Genomic DNA, 19,681 nt, shown 5'->3' with positions numbered 1-19,681 from the left:
TTATTCAAAGGAGGTTGCATTTGTGGAGATTGCCACAATCTGTGCACTATTAAGGTTTGGGGAGACTGCTAGAATAGAATTTTTCTTTTGTGGAGGGCATGCACAATGGGGATAGTATCATTGTAGGATGGGAGCATCAAGACTTGGGATGTGTTATTTAAAATCCTGCACCCCCTTGTTTATGTACTTCTACTATGTTCAGTGGATGTGCAGGCTTGGGGTGTGGGTTTCATTAAAGTATACTAAGGGAGCAAGCATTGGACGCTTAGCACCGTGCAGGAACATTTGGCTATTACGGGCTTTGAGCACCTTCAACATACTCAACTTCACCTCCAAGGTCACAACGTGATGATGCCTTTGTTAAATCATTTTGGCTGCAAAGTTGTATAATTTTATCTTTGAGAAAGCTTTGTGACATAGCCATCTACAAGGGCCATAAAGCATTACTTGAGCTTAAGCGCATGTACTGGAATCTAATGGTAAAATGGTAAGGCAAAGCTGCTCAAAACAGCCAAACTCAACTCAAGTGAAGTCACCACTTTGAAGTGTAATTGACACTTTCACCACACAAATGGTTGATCCCGAGTGTGAAACACACAAAATGCACTACATGGTCGATGTTTTTGCTAGCTAGCTTGAACTATCAATTTTATAGTTTGGTTGTGGCACATCATTTTTCACACAAAGTATATTTTTTCAATGTGTATGGTTCATTAGGCGTTCACTGATATCACCAAGCCAAGAAAATCTTCCTCAAGAACAAAGGTCATTGCCCTAGAAAGAAAAAGCACGTTAAAGACTGCTTGTCTTAGCTACAAATCAATAAAGTGATCAACAAGATCACAATCTTTCCAAACCTTGTGTGCTAGAGATCAACGCCATTATGGTGGAAGGCAGCCAAGCAATGTAATGGAAGGCAATGGGTAGTGATCTCATTTTTTTGTGATCAAACTGTTTAGCATTACAAAGCTCATTGTTTTCGATATCTTCAGACTGATAAGCCTTGTTTTGAATTGAACCTAATTTTTTTGTAAATCCACCTACTTTATAGACCATGGTTTTCTTGCCATGCATTTTCTTGTGAGATGCATGATAATGTCCCATCTCTACTTTTTGGTTCAATGTGCTTGTTAAGGAATCTCAAGTTTTCAAGGAAAACCTTTTTAGATAACTACAGGATTTTTGTTTTGCCGTTGTTGATCTTTGGCTCTAGACTTGGCAAACATCAAACATTGAGGGATGTCTGAATGGAGGTACAACTAGCCAGGCCATCACATAATCTACACCCAACACAAATTACCCTTGCAAGATGTGTTCACTTTGGGTGACATGTTTGGGATGGTACCCAATGCTCAACACACCCTTGTTGAATCCCTGGATGCCCCCCCCTTGCATGACCAAGAACTTCAAAAACCAAAGTAGTCGCATCAAATATAGGAGCACAGGGGAGCAAGAGATCAAAACAAGCTAAAGACTAGAATGACACATCGGAATGAGAACCCCAACCTGTTTCACCTCTGCCACATTTATTTTATTTTCTCTTTATTCCTTCCATTGGCAAGTGTCTCTGGGATTCCTCAACTCTTTGCACTCCAGTTTGGGGCCTTTCTTTATTGTACCCACTTTGCTCTTTCTTTCTACTACCTAGAGGAGAGACACTCCAAGTTGAGATGTTATGAAAAGCACATGAGACAAAGTGATTCAAGATGCAATTCATAGTGTTTAGACAGAAGTAGAAAGGTATCTAAGCCACACTTCGAATGATGTAAGACACTGAATGAGCAGTCATTTACAATTCACTAGCCCCCATTGGAGTGGTTTCTAAGGCAATCAGTTCTCCTCCTAGTCTTGGCAGATTTTTTTTAAACTGTTTGGCATTCTCATCGAATGTAAGCAACTCAAATAAACCTACCTATACCAATCCAGGCATACATTCACTTGATAACAATACTTAATAAAAGATATTGAGCAGCAAAAACATGTAAAGAAATGATGCATACTCATATTTGTATGGAGCCGTTTTTAATGAGATGAAGATTGTGAATACACGAAGGTCAAGCATTTTGAGTCAGGTCCAGTTGATTCTGGACTCGTGTGAGAACTGAGTAAAACTTGGACAGTGTTAAACAATTTGGATACAAACAATAGATGGATTGTCAAACTCTAATAGTTGGGAGGGTATTAAATTTTCTATATTTTCGCCTGAGGTTGTTTAGAAGCAGTTACTCTCAAGTATGGTGAGATAATGGACATTTGTACAACTTGATGTAGGGGCTATGCCAAGATGAGAACTAGATGGAGGTGACATTCATAGAGGTTTAGGCCTCCTCTGCCTTGCCTAGATCCTTTGCTGATAATAGCTGTAGCCCAGAAAACTTGAGCAAAATACAAGTTCAAGCCAAAAATGGTGCTTTTGGTATATCCAGTAGGCGTAGTCCCCACCGATGTTGCCCTAGCTCCAAACTTGCAGTGTATACTTGTTGAACAAGAGGCTACTTTGTATACTTTTCTTGCAAGCATCTTGGCTTTAACTTTAGCCATTGTGCCCTCAGCCAATGCATCACTATCATTAGGTGGCAATATGAGAGAGAACATAGTAAGAACTTGAACAATATCTAGCTCCCTTCTTCACTAAGGCTTGTTTTAGAAAGCCAAGAAGTCCACACACACGAAAAAGAGCAAAAGCCAGAAAATCGACCGGGGGCTCCATCCACATGAGACCAGCAACTGGTGTATTGATTCAAGGGTGCATGGGTTTTCTGACTTAGAAGGACATACTGAGGCAATTATTAGGTAGATTAAAAAGTACGTGTACACATTCACTTTCCATGACCTATTAGCACAAAAATGGCATCCCCAAAGTGCACGAGACATTGACTAGAGAAGTTAACAAAAAAGGCAAAGAATAAAGATAAATTGGTGGAAGAGCCAGCTCAACCTTCCGGAATTTATGAATATACAAGAGAAGGGAACACTAATAACTCGGGACTGCTAAATCAATACATAAATACATATAAGTAATGGACTTATATGCCACTTGAGATGAGATTATATCAAGGGAGCAGCCAATTTTAGAAAGCCAGTTTTTAACCGAGTTTGAGGCATGAAGACAACCACAAAACAAAGCTCACAAAAGAGCAAGGGGCCAGCTAACATTGAAAATCCCATACTCGACGGCAGATCCGTGTACCGTCGTCAAGGTCCAAGGTCGGGGGCAATCGCTCTCCACCGTTCATTTACTTGCCATTAAAAGTCATAATCTGCCAGTTCAGCCACGGGATTTCTAGCTCAAGCCACTGTCCTTGTGCTGTACAAGAGTTTTGTGCGCTGCTACAGGAAGACAATCATGCTCAGAGACCAGTCTTTGCCCCCTCCCTTAGAAATTGATGGTTGGGAAAGGTATTCTACTTTTTCATTTTCCTAGTCAAACAAGAGATATAAAGTGATAGGGAGGGAGAAAGACACACATAATGCACGGGGATACACCAACATAGCCAAAAATAATGGTGAAACAAAGTGAAAATTCACAATGGCCTACAAAAAACCAACTGTGGATATGAGGGCCATGAGGAGCGTGTTTGTTCATGAATGCACTCATCACTACCCACCTCATGTCCGCCAGTAATGAGCACATCCATGAACAAGCACACCCTCATACCCGCAAAGGCCATCCCTTCCTGTAATGCTCTCTAAAACAATGCCAAAATATTTCACCTCTTACGAACTTCCATACTGTCCTGAAAGACACTCAAAAACCTATATCTATTTGAGCATTAAAGTAGACAATAATAGAACTCTACACAACTTTCAGCAGCAAAAAATTATCTTTCAAGGTGATCAAAGACCACTTCTAAGATATTTTGACTCCCGTTTAACTCTGAACAAAGCAAAAGAAAAGCAGCCGACCACCATAAAGGGACCATTAGATACTGTAAGGACAATTTGGCAACCATCAAGAGATCATAATGATATAAAAATATGATGCATTTTAGCACATCGATCATTGGCTACTCATGCAGGCAAGCCACAAGACACACGACCACCTACACAAAGGTGGCACGACCACCTATGGAAAGATTTGCTTGAAACTGCGTTAACCAAAGGCTGACTGGTGTGACCCGATGCTAAAAGTTCTCCTCTCCCCAAGGAACTTAGTTTTCCAGAAGTGCTATGCCCAACTGGACAATACGAGACCCACATGCCATGAGCCTGTCCATGCAAAGCAGCAACTTCACTTGTAACCACCTTCCTGTAAACAGGACATTACAAAATCATTTCAAAACATAAAGCAATGACTTTCTACGCCATAACGAGAATGAAACAATCGAAATCGAAATGAAACTCTGACACGAATCGTTTCGAGATTCTGTCTGCTTTCGGGGTTTTAAGTTTTGAAACGTTTCGTTTGAGGGCAAGAAAAAGGGAAACAAGTTTCGTAATATTATGTATATTCACACAAACATCTATGTGTGTATATATGTTTGCATGTACATACAAACTCCCAAATGTCTATTCATAAGCACACGCATATGAAGGCATGTGCATGCATGTATAAGTATAGATACACATACATTCTTTTACATTTATTTCTTTCTACACAGACATACACATTCAAATAATCTTAAACATATATACAATTAATGAGACAAAGGTAGGAAGAAATAGAGAGATCAAGTGCCCACTATGTTGAAAGCTTGAGAGCAAAAAACAAAATATTAATTTTCTTACCCCAGATTATTCTTTCATTTGGGCTATAAAAACATGTTTTTTGTATCATGTACTCTTTAAATACTGCCCAAAACTAGTTGAATACAAAGCCACGCCCTGAGACTTGACAATGTTTTTCAGAGTTAAGAGCATCAGCTCTTGAGGATTCTGAGCAAGAACAGACATTCCTGAGATTAGGATTTTGCACTAAGATTATAAAGCAAAGGCTTTCGAGTGCCATCGGGTTTGACACTCTCTCTCTCTCTCTCTCTCTCTCTCTCTCTCTCTCTCTCTCTCTCTCTCTCTCTCTCTCTCTCTCTCTCTCTCTCTCTGCCATCACTTCTACAGAGGCGTGGGGCCAGTATGCATCATCTCTGTACACAGTTCCTGAGCAGCCCCCCCTTCCCGACCCCCCCAATCCATGCCCACACACATGTGCTTTTTTCACCGCTGAGATGGTGAGGAAGGCCATTGATAGGATGAGGACTGGGAGAGCATATGATCATGATGGCCTAGTGGCTGAGCATTTCACGCATGCCAGAGATTTACTAGCAGAGCTTCTAGCGGTTATGTTTAACCGTGCCATGTGTGAGGGCTTGCTTGATACTTGGAGCCTATCTACTATTGTACCCATCTTCAAGTCGGGAGACCCCATGGAGCCTGGGAACTATCGCACTATCATGATTGGACACACATTGACACGGTTGTACGCATCTATTCTTGAGCAGCAGCTGAGTAGATGGGCAGAGAGGGAGGGGATACGCGCAGCCGGGCAGGCAAGTTTCAGGAGGCGTTTTTCTACTCTGGACCATATCTTGACACTCAGAGCCATCATTGAGGAGGGCAGAGCGCATGGGAGACGGATCTATTGTAGCTTTGTGGATTTCCGCAAAGCATTTGACACAGTGCCCAGAGCTAGATTGATGTGCAGATTACAGCAGATGGGAGTACCCAAAGAGCTCATTTGGGGGGTCATGGCATTATACAGGTCAGTAGTGGGGCATGTACGCACCCCAGAGGGTCTATCCACACCGGTTTACTCCACTATTGGGGTGAAACAGGGCTGCCCGCTCTCTCCTACTCTATTTGGTATGTATGTAGATGAGGCGTCTGACTACATTGAGAGAGATGGTGATAGAGGTGCACAGCTGGCAGGGACATGGATTCCACCACTGTTATATGTTGATGATATTGTGTTGATCTCCAACTCTCCAGAGGGGATGCAACGTCACTTGGATGCTTTGCATAGGTTTGCCCAAGAAAGTGGTCTGTCCGTAAACCTTGGTAAAACCAAGGTCATGGTATTTAATACCACCCCACAGTGGATTAGGAGATCAGCACCTGCCTTCACATACGGCGAGGAGAAGGTGGAGTATACAGATGCTTACACTTACCTTGGAGTAGCATTTTCATTAAGGAGGGCAGCAGAGACTAGATTGACCAGAGCCCATGCAACATTGGGTAGATGGGAAAGGATGTGTTCACAGGTTCAGTTTCAGGAGCCTCGGACGAAGCTCTGGCTCTTTGACACTCTGGTGGCTTCTGCATTGCTTTATGGAGCTGAGATTTGGGGACCTTCACTGGATCATCATGGGAGGACGGGCCGCAGGGATGGATGGGGGGACATGGAGAAGCCTCTGGTCTCTATGATCTCGCGGCTCATTAGAGCCAAGGCTTCAGTACCACGTGCTATTGTATGAGCAGAGCTAGCTGCCCCCCCACTGGTGGTTGAGGCGCTCACCAGATCTGTCTCCTTCATGCACCGCATATGGGAACTTCCGAAAGACAGATATGCACGCCTTGCACTTGAGTCCTCTCGACAGTTAGCCATGCAAGGAGATAGAGCATGCTGGTACGGGGAGATGACATCATGGTTTCAGATGCATGGGTTCAGCATAGACAGATTGCCCCCCTTCCAGTACTCACTGGATGCGCCCTCTCTGACTCTTACACAGTCCGAGGTAACCAGCCTCATTCGCCAAGATTTGACTCAGCTAGACACCAAGAGGACATGGATACAACCAACACAAGAGCTAGGCACGAAGATGGCTTTCTACAGAGAGCATCTCCTCCAGCCTACGGAGGATGGTTTTGTGACGAGGCCCAGCTACATGGACACCCACTTGTCTCATGGAATACGATGTGCTATTGGCCAGATTCGCACATCTTCACACCAGCTGCGGATCGAGACCGGGAGATACAACAGAATACCAACAGAGGCCAGGACATGTCCCCTGTGTGACATCGAGCCTGAGACAGTGTTGCACTACACATGCCACTGCCCCGTCTACTACGAGATACGAGGCCGCTTCCATTGCTTGTTCAGAGAGGGCTTTGGACCTTTCGCTAGAGTCATGCGGTACGAGGATCAGAGATGCCTGGGTTTGTTTTTGCTCGAGCTGCGCAGACACAGAGAGAGCCTGATGAGAGGAGAGGCTAGCCAGTCTAAGAGACAGATCACAGACTTCTTTAGAGCTGCCACGAGACACCCAGAGGAGTTACTACCACAGCAGAGCCGTCGCTTTACACCAGAGGCATACTAATCGACCGAGCGACTGAGCTAGGGAGATCCAGACACCCACGACTGCGGAGGACTACAGAGCATCGGCGGAGGCTGTATCAGAGGATTCAGATCACTTTGGCTCGACATGCACGACGCCCGGTCAGACTACTGACCATGGAGGAGATTGATGAGATCCGCCAACGACCGATGCTGGATCTCTTGTGATTTACCCATCCCAGCTAGTTGTTTAGCTGCTTAGTTCACACCTAGCAGTTTAGGATTCCATAGTATTTTATTTTATTTTATTTTGTCATTTTGTCATTCTGTCATTTTGTCATCTTGTTACTCTGACTTTGTATCAGATCCACCACATTGTAACTTTCTGGTCTCATAGGTCACTTTGGCCTTTTGAAGACGTTAATATAACATTTCATTTCATTTCATTTCTCTCTCTCTCTCTCTCTCTCTCTCTCTCTCTCTCTCTCTCTCTCTCTCTCTCTCTCTCTCTCTCTCTCTCTGTGTGTGTGCGCGTGCGTGCGTGCGTACATGGGGCGTGTGTGTGTGCGTGGGGCGTGGGTGTGCGTGCATGCATGCATGCGTGCGTGCGTGGGTGCGTGGGTGCGTGGGTGTGTGTGCGTGCGTGCGTGGATGTGTGTGTGGGTGGGTGGGTGTGTGTGTGTGTGTGTGTGTGTGTGTGTGTGTGTGTGTGTGTGTGTGTGTGTGCGCGCGCGCGCGCACGTGTGTCGGTCGCTCGCAGCGCGCGATCATACCTACATAACTATGTACATCACCCCCTAGAGATGCTAAACAAAGCCCGTCTCGTGGGATGTACAAAATTCTATACATCACCATAGATAAATATAAGGCCTAGGCAATAAACAAGTTGTACATCAAGGTGTCTCATGTGACAAGTGAAGTAGAAACCACCAAGGTGGATCACACTGCCACAGTATCTGCCCTTTGCTAAAAGTAAAAAACAGATATGATATGTACCAACGTCGAAGAAAAGCATGTCATCACTTCCCTGGCAGAACCAACCAATGTATTCCCCAGACTCGAAAGAGAGTGGACAATGTCACGCCAAATGGTGGTAAAAACCTCCGATAAGCTAGGGGGTGTCGCATTGAGAAATGTGGAGACTCCCACAAACAAGGGCACTCACAAATAATCAATAAACTTTAATAAGTAGAATCTAACACAAAGAATAGGGAGAAGAATGTGAGAGAAGATCAACGCAATATTGGGGACCAAAAGATGAATGGTCCCTCCCTCCCCCGAACAAAAAGTATCTTTATTAACGAGGAGAATCTTTTACAAGCACAAGAACCAAAGAAGCTCTTCGTTCCAAATCTCAAACTTGATGGTACTTGAGAGAGACAGAGTTGTTTTATGTCAACCACCAAATGGCGCATCAAAGACGTCCGTTCCTAATGGCTTACTCAATCTTGTAGATCCACAGTTCTGACTTAACAGTTCTAATGTGAACAAATGTAAATAGTTTGAGTTTCAGATTCCTATCCGTTTGTAACAAACTTGGACACTCCACATCGAGAATCTACCACCACACATGGGAGCAAACTAAACAAAACTCAGAGAGAGACGACACGACGGCAAAATTCCGCCCCCAGAGAGATTGGCCCCAAAGACTGGCGGCCCTTTCAGTAATTCTATTATTAATGCTTCACAACATACAATGTCCAAGTCCTCGTCTCAGCAATGCTCCCAAGCGTATTTTCTTGAGACTTAGGTCCTAGGCCTTCAAAAAACAGTGTACATGGAAAACTTCTAGTCTAAAAGCATCTAGGTCCCAAAAGCTAACGCTACAGCTGCCAGCACAAATCGCAGAAATCCGTACAATTGCCACATCAGCAGTTGGTGCGATTTGCGGAACGACCGACGTCAGCATCTCCACGCGGGTTCTTGCTTTATTTTAAAATTCTAGTGTCCTTTTAGACCTTGTCGGACAAAATGCTTGGTCTTTATTTTCAAGTCTCTTGGCTAGGCTGTACAAGTCGGTAGCACTTCTCTGGATTTTTCCGTAGGGCCTTGACTCCGCTCTATCTGGAGTCTGTCCTTTAGATCATGCCATGTCATCATTTTTGTGGCATACCCCCCTCTTGAAAGAAATGTAATCGCCCTCGATTACGCATGCAAAACTGACATATGCCAGTAACCAGTTCAGTAGACACTGACTCTAAGTACCAACACATTAGACAACCCATATCCAGTACTTGCACGAAGACAATCACTAAACATCCACATCACATTCACATCACTATCCTCGTGGAGATCATTGATGAGAATCATGATCATCGTAACGCATTTAGCAATCACATCCAGATCTCACCGATCTCTAGTGGATGTCGGGATTGCCTAAATCTTGTTACTTATCATACGCTAATCACCCTTCACATGAAACAAGACCGAAATGCTGCAATCATTTTGTCTTTCAAACATCACACACATGAGAGAGCACATATATCAAATTCATGTAAGGAATTCCCATTTCAAAGTACAACATAATATTGTCAACCCATCAGTACCCCTGAAAGTTCAAGAAAAATGGATGACTTTAATCCATATGGGTAATCTGTGACAAAGGAGCAAAACGACTCCCCTCGTGTGTGCAGTCCACACTGCACCTGATTCAACGCGTTGGTCATCAGTAACTCTTCGAATAGTTGCAGCTAGACCAAAAGCCTCAAAGTAAAGCTCTAAAATTCAAGTATCTGCTAGGTCCTCCTCCTCAGTTCATTTTGCATCCAACGCTAGATAGTTCCTATACTTGACTAAATACCAATGTATCAACTTACCTTTCACTTTCCTTTCCTTGTGAGACAGTATCTGTTCTCGAATGAGAATCTCCTCTATGATGAGCGCGCGGCGGTGTGTGCAAGTGATAAGAGCACACGAAGATGTGCAGTGTGTGTGCAGAGAGGGGTGGCGAAAGCCAGCAGGAGAGGAAGCGCTAGCAGAATGAAGAGGGAGAGAGAGAGAGCTCACGTTTTTGGGGAAAACTCAATAAGTGAGTTTTGGGTTTATAAGTGACCTTTAAAAAATGTGTCCAAGTTCAATATGAACCTAGACAAAGTATAAAAATGTACAAAAAGGGGTTATTTAGGCCTTTAACCCAACAACCTCCCACTTAAAGGCATAAATGACGCCTTTAAGTTAACCAACTCCCACCAACTGTATGCAATGCTCATGTTGAGCCTTAGCAAAACTCTTGGTGAGAACATCTGCAAGGTTATCCTGTGTGTGAATCTTAGTCAAGGTGACTAGACCATCCTCCAATACCTGTCGTATGAAGTGGTATCGCACATGAATGTGCTTTGTCCGTGCATGAAACATGGCATTCTTGGCCAAATAGACAGCACTTTGGCTATCACATTCCAAGACAGGAGTACTAGCAGGCATACCAAGCTCTTTGACAAGTCTGCCACTTTGGGCAATCGGCTTTGCTAAGTTTTGTGTGTGGAGGTAAAGGTACTCCAAGTGACTTAGCTTCAACCATGTTAAACCTGTCAAGTACTTTAGCAATGTACTTTTCTTGAGATAAGAAGAGCAATTTCAGCTTTCTGTCTCTCTTGATTCTCATGCCCAAGATGTGCTCAGCATCACCTAAATCCTTCATTGCAAAAGCTAAATTCAACTGACGTTTAAGAGCATCAATGGTAGACTTATGCTTCCCAGCAATCAACATATCATCTACATATAGCACAAAGATTATAGGACTTCCATCATTATCCTTCTTTGTATACAAACAATGGTCTGAATGGCTGCGTTTAAAGCCTTGAGACAGCATAAAAGTATCAAACTTTTTGTACCACTGACGTGATGACTGCCTCAAACCATACAGTGCTTTTCTTAGTTTGCATACAAGTTCCTTTCTATCAAGAACTACAAAACCCTCAGGTTGCTTCATGTAGATATCTTCATCAATGTCACCATGAAGAAAAGTTGTTTTTACATCCATTTGATTCAATTCTAAGTCAAGCACTGCAATGAGAGCAAAAAGGACACGCAATGTCGTAAGCTTTACAACAGCAGAAAAGATCTCTTGAAAGTCAATCCTCTCTTTCTGTGCATACCCTTTGGCAACTAACCTTGCTTTAAACTTGGGCTTTCCATCAACACATTTGACCTTGTAAACCCATTTGTTAGGAAGAGCCTTTCTTCCTTTAGGCAATGGCACAAGATCCCAAGTATTGTTTGCATGCAAAGATTTGATTTCCTCTTGCATCGCAAGCTCCCACTTACTGCTTAACTCACATGATTTTGCCTCTTTATATGTAAGAGGCTCACCCTCATCTGTCAACATAACATGATGCAAAGAGGGGTCAAAGCACTGTATCAACCTTCTGACACGAGTAGACCTGCGTACCCAATGATCTACATTCTCAGGCACAGGTTCTACATCAGGAGGCAACTCATTTTCAGCATGCTCATGCTGCTGAAAATCATTTTCAGCCATGACAGGTGGCTGTCCATCCTCATTTGGTGCATCTAAATCATGTCCTACCTCTTCTGGCTCACGGTTAACCGGCTGATTATCAATTTCAGCTTGCGGTAATGCATCCTGAGGCTCTTTTTCAACATCAATAGGTGGCAAGAGAGACTGAAATTTGATCGATTTCTTGTCAATTTCAGAAGATGTAGCATTTTTCAGCAATTTAGCCTCATTGAACACTACATCTCGGCTGCGTACTACCCTCTTAAACTGAGGCAACCATATCCTGTAGCCCATTTCACCCTCTTCCCCATAACCTAGGAAGAGTCCTTGGATGGACTTAGCATCTAGCTTTGTCCTCAAGTCATTACGAACATGGACAAAAGCCTCGCAGCCAAACACCCTCAAATGATCATAAGAGGCAGGTTTGCCAGACCAAACCTCCTCTGGAATGTCATTTTTCAGCGTATTGTTAGGAGAGCGATTGCGTACATGAACTGCAGTTTTCAAAGCCTCTCCCCAAAACCTATGAGGGAGATTAGCCGTCGACAACATGCAACGCACTCTCTCACGTAAAGTACGGTTATACCTCTCAGCCACACCATTAGAAGATGGATTATAAGGGGCTGTCAACTCCCTTTTAATCCCATATTCTTCGCAATAACGCTGAAATTCAGCAGACGTGTACTCCCCCCCATTGTCAGATCTCAGATATTTAAGCTTACTACCCTTTTGCGTGCTCACAAAAGCATGAAACCTCTTAAATGCATTAAATGTCTCACTCTTATTCTTTAACAAATATGCCCAGCCTTTCCTAGTGCAATCATCAATGAATGTAACAAAGTATAATGCACCGCCAAAAGACTTAACAGGCATTGAACATACATCGGAGTGAATTAAATCAAGAGCATTAGCTTTGCGCGAGACACCAGAATAATAAGAAGACTTCTTTTGTTTACCATACAAACAATCATTACAAAAATCTAACTTGGTGCCCTTTACATCAACCCTCTTCAAAGAGGAGAGCACATCAAGTCCCTTCTGGCTCATATGGCCAAGTCTTTTGTGTCACAACTCCAAATGAGAAGCAACTTCGGCCACTGCAAGAAACTTGCCAGGCAAAGCTTTGCCATGTAAATAGTACAATGTACCACTCTTGCATCCCTTGACAATGAGCATTGATCCCTTAAGCAACTTCCATGAACCCCCAGCAAAAATGGTTGTATAACCCTGTGCATCCATCTAGCCAAACAGACAATAGACTCTTCTTGATGCCTGGTACATACCTTACATCTTTAAGCATAAACTCTTAGCCATTGTTTAATGCCAAGCGCACAGTGCCCATTCCTTCAATGTCACAAGCATGGTTATCCCCAAGGTAAACCTTGCCATACTTGCCTACATGATAAGAAGCAAAACACTCCACACATGGAGTCACATGAAATGAGGCACCCGAATCTACTATCCAAGACTGTGTAAGGCAATCATTTGCACTTAGCAATGCATCAATGACATCTCTACGTAAGATAAGCATGTCTTCTGTATTTGCTACAACAAAATCTGAGGGGCATGAAGTTGCAACCAAGATCTCCTCACTGTCCGATAACTCTGTGATAACCACACTAGAGGATACATTGACAGTCTCCGAATCCTTGGAGGAGGTACCTGCTGATTTTTCCCCTTTCTTATCCTCTGTCTTCTTCTTCTCCTGTGATTCCTTCTTTCTTTCCTGCTCTTTCTTGAAATACCTGCAAACTGGCTTCTTATGGCCTTTTCTGCCACACTGGTAACAAGTCACATCCTTATCCCTAAACTTGCTTTTGCTCCTGTTTTGAGTCTTGGTACCTGTATTTTGCTTTTGACTTCTGCCTCTCGCATTGTAAGCAGAACTGTCACCTTCCCCACCACTAGACTTGCGTCTAATTTCCTCATTTAAGATGGCATCATATGTGAGGTTGGGGCTATTACTCAAAGAAACCACAAGCGTTTCCCAAGAGTCTGGCAAAGTCATCAACAAAAATATGGCTTTTAACTTATCATCAAAAGGTTGAAGCCCAGTATCCTGTAGCTGACTCATAACACTGGTGAAAACAATTAAGTGCTCAAAAGCCGACTTGGCTTCGTCAAGCATCATGTTCACCAGTTTGCGCATCAAATGCACCTGATTCACAAGGGTGGCATTCTCATAAGTGGCCTTCAACTTATGCCAAATTGCATGTGCAGTGTCCAAGCCCTTTATGTCCACCAGAATGTCATCGGTCACAGCCATTTTGATATAGGCCTTTGCCCTCTTGTTGATCTTGGCCCAATCCTCATCCGGCATATCCTCAAGCTTTACAGCCAAAAGGGCGTCCTCACAATCCTTGAGGAACAAAATCCCCTGCATCCTATCCAGCCATTGGTCGAAACCTGTACCGTCAAATCGCTTGATTTCCATCAAGCTCTTGGCATCAGACGTCGAGGAAGTAGAGGCCATTTGCACAGATAAAAATGCAACAGAAAGTGTCTACACAAAATCTGAAAATTTCCAGTGATCACAATGTACCGCACGTTGCATACAATATGCTGAAAATTTCAGCAATTAACAAGTATCCCCAATACGTACTTGTATAAACCCACAAAAGGCGTACATAAACCTCAATTTGTGTACATAAAACAGTTCAATTCTGAATTTTCTGCAAATTTACTGTTTTGGCGCATCAATTTGCATCAAATGGATCTGTTTTGAGTGGGAAAAGCAAGGGGCATTCACGGGAATCGATTTAGAACACATGCGTTTTGCTGTTTTGACCTGTAATGTTTTGGTTTTTACCTGTTTTGACCTAATTTTAGCCTGTTTTAGGCTGTTTTGGAAACCCTAATCACCCTAGGTGACACTGGAAGCAAGGGGCTTCGCGATGAAAGCGGAAATTTAACGCGAGAGAAGCCTTTTGCCTGCTGTCCAACCACCTGCGCAAAGCTTCTGAAACCCTAATCTGGCTCTGATACCAATTGATGAGCGCGCGGCGGTGTGTGCAAGTGATAGAGCACGCGAAGATGTGCAGTGTGTGTGCAGAGAGGGGTGGCGAAAGCCAACAGGAGAGAAAGCGCTAGCAGAACGAAGAGCGAGAGAGAGAGAGCTCACGTTTTTGGGGAAAACTCAATAAGTGAGTTTTGGGTTTTCCCACTTTTATTATAAGTGACCTTTAAAACATGTGTCCAGGTTCAATATAAAAATGTACAAAAAGGGGTTATTTAGGCCTTTAACCCAACACTCTGTCTCTTCCACTTTAGGTTGCTCCTCAGGCTCCCTATCCATTGGCACCTTACCTTTGAAAAATTTCGATAGACTCACTAAAATGCATTGTATCTCATTTATCTTTTCCTGAATCTGGAAAGGGCTATACTATCTCATACTCAACTTAAGGAAAAATCGCTCCTTACCCTTTCGTTTCCGTAGGCGTGCCTTCTCAAACCGTAAAAGCACCCAATCCTCTTCCTTCAACTGTAGTCACGTCAATGCTTGTCAGCTCCCTTCTTATGCCTTGCTTGATGTTGGGTTAAAGGCCTAAATAACCCCTTTTTGTACATTTTTATACTTTGTCCGGGTTCATATTGAACTTGGACACATTTTTTAAAGGTCACTTATAATAAAAGTGAGAAAACCCAAAACTCACTTATTGCGTTTTCCCCAAAAACGTGAGCCCTCTCTCTTCTGCTAGCGCTTCCTCTCGTGCTGGCCTTCGCCTTCCCTCTCTGCACACACACTGCACTTCCTCGCGTGCTCTTTCACTTGCACACACCGCTGCGCGCTCATCAACCGGTATCAGAGCCCAATTAGGGTTTGCCCCCAAACCTGCAACAAACGCTGAATTTCAGCCAAGAAGGTCAACTTTATCGCGAGATTTTGCAATTTCGTCACCAAAGGACTCGTCCCCGCACACTAGAGAGCTCTCAGCAACCCAAATTGACCTAAAACAGGCTGAAATTAGGTCAAAAACAGGAAATTACAGGTTATGACAGCGAAAATACAGGTTTTGCAAATGATGTATTAAGATGTGGGAATACTTTTGCTAAGTCCCGACTACCCGAAAACCCTGAAATTGCCGAAAAACAAGCCCTAAAACAAATGTTTTAAGCAAATTTCAAATTTACGCAAGTTTTTGCAAGTGTTTTTATGGTGCAATTACATTTGGGAAAGTGCAAATCGATGCAATCTACGCACATTTGACAAATTTTGTCGATGTATGACCATTTGTGGCTCAATTTCATGCAATTTTGATGCTACAACTTGGGGCTTTTGCGCTTACATGCTTCTGAAGGCTGTGTATTAGCATTATGTATGTCTTCTGAGGCTAAAAAAAACTAAATTCGTTGTTTTCAAGCACAAATTCGCTCGCTGAAATTTCCTGCGCATAAATTTCAGAAATTGAATTTTGTGCCCAAATCGTCCTATTTTGCCCCAAATTGCTCCTTTGACCATTTGGAGCTGTAGTGCACATCTCTGTGAGGCTATACTCCGATTTTTGCGCATTTTGCCCAAAAATTGAGCGTATTATCCCTCTCATTTCGTGCAATTATGGCCTCATCTTCTTCAGATGTGAAGAACCTCTTCAAGATTAGGAGGTTCGATGGTACAAGTTTTGATCTTTGGAAAGACAACATTCAAGGAATCCTATTTCTTAAGGATTGCGAAGGGGCACTAGAACAGGTGAAGCCACAGAATATGACAGATGAAGCATGGGTTAGTATGAACAGGAAGGCCGTTACATACATTAAAATGGCCATGATCGATGAGACCGTCATTGATGTGAAAGATCTCACGACTGCTTTTGATGTGTGGGAGAAGTTAAAGGGAATGTATGAAAATACAACGCCTGTCAACCAGGTGCACTTGATGCGAAAATTTGTTGGCATGCAACTAGATGTATCCAAGAGCGCGGCAGAGCACTTGTCATTATTCGCAGGTACTTTGTCGCAGTTACAGGATTCTGGCTTGCCCCCTTTTGATGATAAGCTGAAAGCTATCTTCTTGCTTATGACCTTACCTGAGTCATGGGAAACTTTGGTGGTTTCGTTGTCCAAAAACCCCAATTTGACCTTTGATGGTGTTAGGGGTTCCATCTTGAATGAAGAAAGCAAGTGGAGAGGGAGGCAGCTCTGCCAACATGGTTAGAGGCAGGACAGAAAAGAAGAATGCTTATGCACAAAGGAGTAAGAGTAAGAGTAAAGAAAGGGGAAATGCAAGCAAAGGCAAGGGTGATGTGACTTGCTATCAATGTGGCAGAAAAGGTCACAAGAAACCCGATTGCAGGTACTATAAAGCTGAGCTAGAAAGAAAAAAGAATGGCGGAGACAAAAAGAAAGAGAAGAAGGAAGTCAAGGCAGATGCACAGGATAGCTCAAAGGACAAAGAGAAGGCCAATGTGGCTTCTAGTGTCGTGATTGAAGAGCTGTCAGATGTAGAGGACATCTTGTGTGCCACTTTGTCAGATGATGATCCTTATGACTTTGATGCCTCTCTAAATGTTCATTCACGGGACATACAGATCACCAAGAGTGATCTTATTGATGCTTTGTTGACTCTCAATGATGCATTGTCCCAGACATGGCTTGTTGATTCCGGCACTTCATTTCATGTGACTCCTATCAAGGAGTGTTTCTCTACTTTTGATGCAGGCAAGCGTGGCCATGTATACCTTGGAAACAATCATGCATGTTCCATTGAGGGTATTGGCACTGTGCATCTCTCCATAGATGGCACAAATGAGCTTGTCTTGCATGATGTTCGATATGTGCCGGGAATCAAGAAGAGTCTGCTTTTTGTTGGTCAGATGGATATGCATGGTTACAGCATCTTGTTTGAGAGAGGGTCATGGAAAATGACCAAAGGCTCAAGGCTGATTGTAAAGGGCACAAAGAAAGGAACACTTTACTGCATGCATGGAAAGGCCGTGTTGGGCAAGTTTATTGCATTGGCTGAAATTAACTCTCACATGGAGTTGTGGCACAAGAGGCTTGGCCATATGAGCCAAAAGGGCCTTTCTAAGCTTTGTACTTTGAACAAGCTTGATGCTAAAGACACAAAGCTTGACTTTTGTAATGAATGTCAATATGGCAAGCAAGTAAAGCGTTCTTATTACTCTGGTGTCTCTCGTAAATCTTGTGTGCTTGATCTTGTACATTCCGATGTATGTAGCATGCCTACTAAGTCTATGGGTGGTGCATGTTATTTTGTCTCCTTTGTTGATGATCATTCTAGGAAAATTTGGGTTTATTTGCTTAAGTCTAAGGATGAAGCCTTTGCTACGTTTAAGAGATTTCATGCATTTGTGACCACCCAAACTGGTAGAAAGCTAAAATGCTTGCGTACAGACAATGGGGGGAGTACACAAGTGCTGAATTTAACAAGTTTTGTGAAAATTTGGGCATTAAGAGGGAGCTTACTGTGCCATACAGCCCCTCTTCTAATGGTGTGGCTGAAAGATTCAATAGGACACTTTGTGAGAGGGTGAGATGCATGCTATCCACAGCTAATCTCTCTCATGGATTTTGGGGAGAAGCTTTGAAAACTACAGTGCATATATACAATCGATCCCCTCACATGTCTTTGAAAGGTGACATCCCTGAAGAGGTTTGGTCTGCAAGCCTGCTTCATATGATCACTTACGCATTTTTGGTTGCGAAGCTTTTGTGCATGTAAGACCGGAGTTGAGGAGAAAACTAGATGCGAAGTCCATTAAAGGCCTCTTCATGGGATATGGTGAAGAAGGCGAAATGGGTTACATGATTTGGTTGCCTCAGCTCAAACGGGTTGTATGCAGCCGGGATGTTGTTTTTAATGAGGCAAGGCTGCTTCAAAACAATTGTGCCTCAAAGCATGACCATAAAAGGGTGAAATTTCAGCATGACCAGCCACCTGTTAGGCCTATTTTTGACCCTCAGGATGCACCACAAATGGCTGAAAATGTAATTGATCCAGTGGTGTTTGAGCCAGATGATGTTGGACAGCAAATTGAGGCTCCTGAAGGGCATTTGCAGCCAAGAAACAATGCTGAAAATTGTGCTGAAAATGGTGCTGAAAATAATGTACAGCAACCCATTGTTGATGATTTTGTAGTGCCACCTGATGTAAACCCATTGCCGGATAATGTGGATCATTGGGTGAGGCGGTCTACTCATCAAAGATGACCTGTGAGTCGATATGACCCCTCTTTCCATTACATTATGTTGACAGATGAGGGAGAGCCTCTTACGTATAAAGAGGCAAAGACATGTGAGCACAGCAACAAGTGGGAGCTTGCTATGCAGGAAGAGATTAAAGCTTTGCATGCTAATCATACTTGGGATTTGGTTGAAGTGCCCAAAGGAAGGAAGGCTATTCCTAACAAATGGGTGTATAAAATCAAAACTGTTGATGCAAAACCCAAGTATAAGGCAAGGCTTGTGGCAAAGGGATATGTTCAAACCAAGGGCATAGACTTTCAGGAAGTGTTCTCTCCTGTTGTGAAGATGACCACTTTGCGTATATTGTTTGCCATTGTGGCTGCTCTTGATTTTTGGAAATGGACCAAATGGATGTACATACCGCTTTCTTGCATGGTGATGTGGAAGAAGAGCTTTACATGAAGCAATTCGAGGGTTTTGTTATCCCTGACAAGGAACATTTGGTATGTATGCTCAATAGAAGCTTGTATGGACTGAAACAATCATGTAGACAGTGGTACAAGAAGTTTGATCGCTTCATGCTTAAACATGGTTACAAAAGAAGCCATGCAGACCATTGTTTGTATACCAAATGAGATGAGGATGGCAGCCCGATCATTCTTGTGCTCTATGTAGACGATATGTTGATAGCTGCAAAGAAAAGAAGCACTGTTGATGCTCTTAAAGGACAGCTGAAATCTGCGTTTTCAATGAAAGACCCTGGGGCAGCTGAACATATACTTGGAGTGCGTGTTACACGGCAAAGAGACAAGCGCCTATTGTATTTGTCGCAAGAGAAGTACATTGAAAAGGTGCTGGACAGATTTAACATGGCT

At 43.2% G+C, this 19,681-nt stretch overlaps 1 protein-coding gene across 4 annotated transcripts in view; it reads right to left on the bottom strand.

The window, feature by feature from the left end:
* Window positions 1-3,805: 3,805 nt before the first annotated feature.
* The window catches only part of LOC147463338 (cellular apoptosis susceptibility protein, putative / importin-alpha re-exporter), a 59,759-nt gene continuing 43,883 nt past the window's right edge, over window positions 3,806-19,681 (bottom strand). For all 4 annotated transcript variants that reach the window (XR_015185066.1, XM_086488208.1, XM_086488192.1 and 1 more), the window contains one exon: window positions 3,806-4,249. The gene's annotated coding sequence lies outside the window, so the exon portion shown is untranslated. The remainder of the gene's footprint in view (window positions 4,250-19,681) is intronic.

Source organism: Adiantum capillus-veneris, chromosome 2 (genome assembly GCF_014529385.1).
Source record: "Adiantum capillus-veneris isolate H3 chromosome 2, ASM1452938v2, whole genome shotgun sequence".
NCBI lineage: Eukaryota > Viridiplantae > Streptophyta > Polypodiopsida > Polypodiales > Pteridaceae > Adiantum > Adiantum capillus-veneris.
The sequence above is the reverse complement of the archived record's forward strand: the minus strand, read 5'-3'. Positions and strand labels throughout refer to the sequence as shown.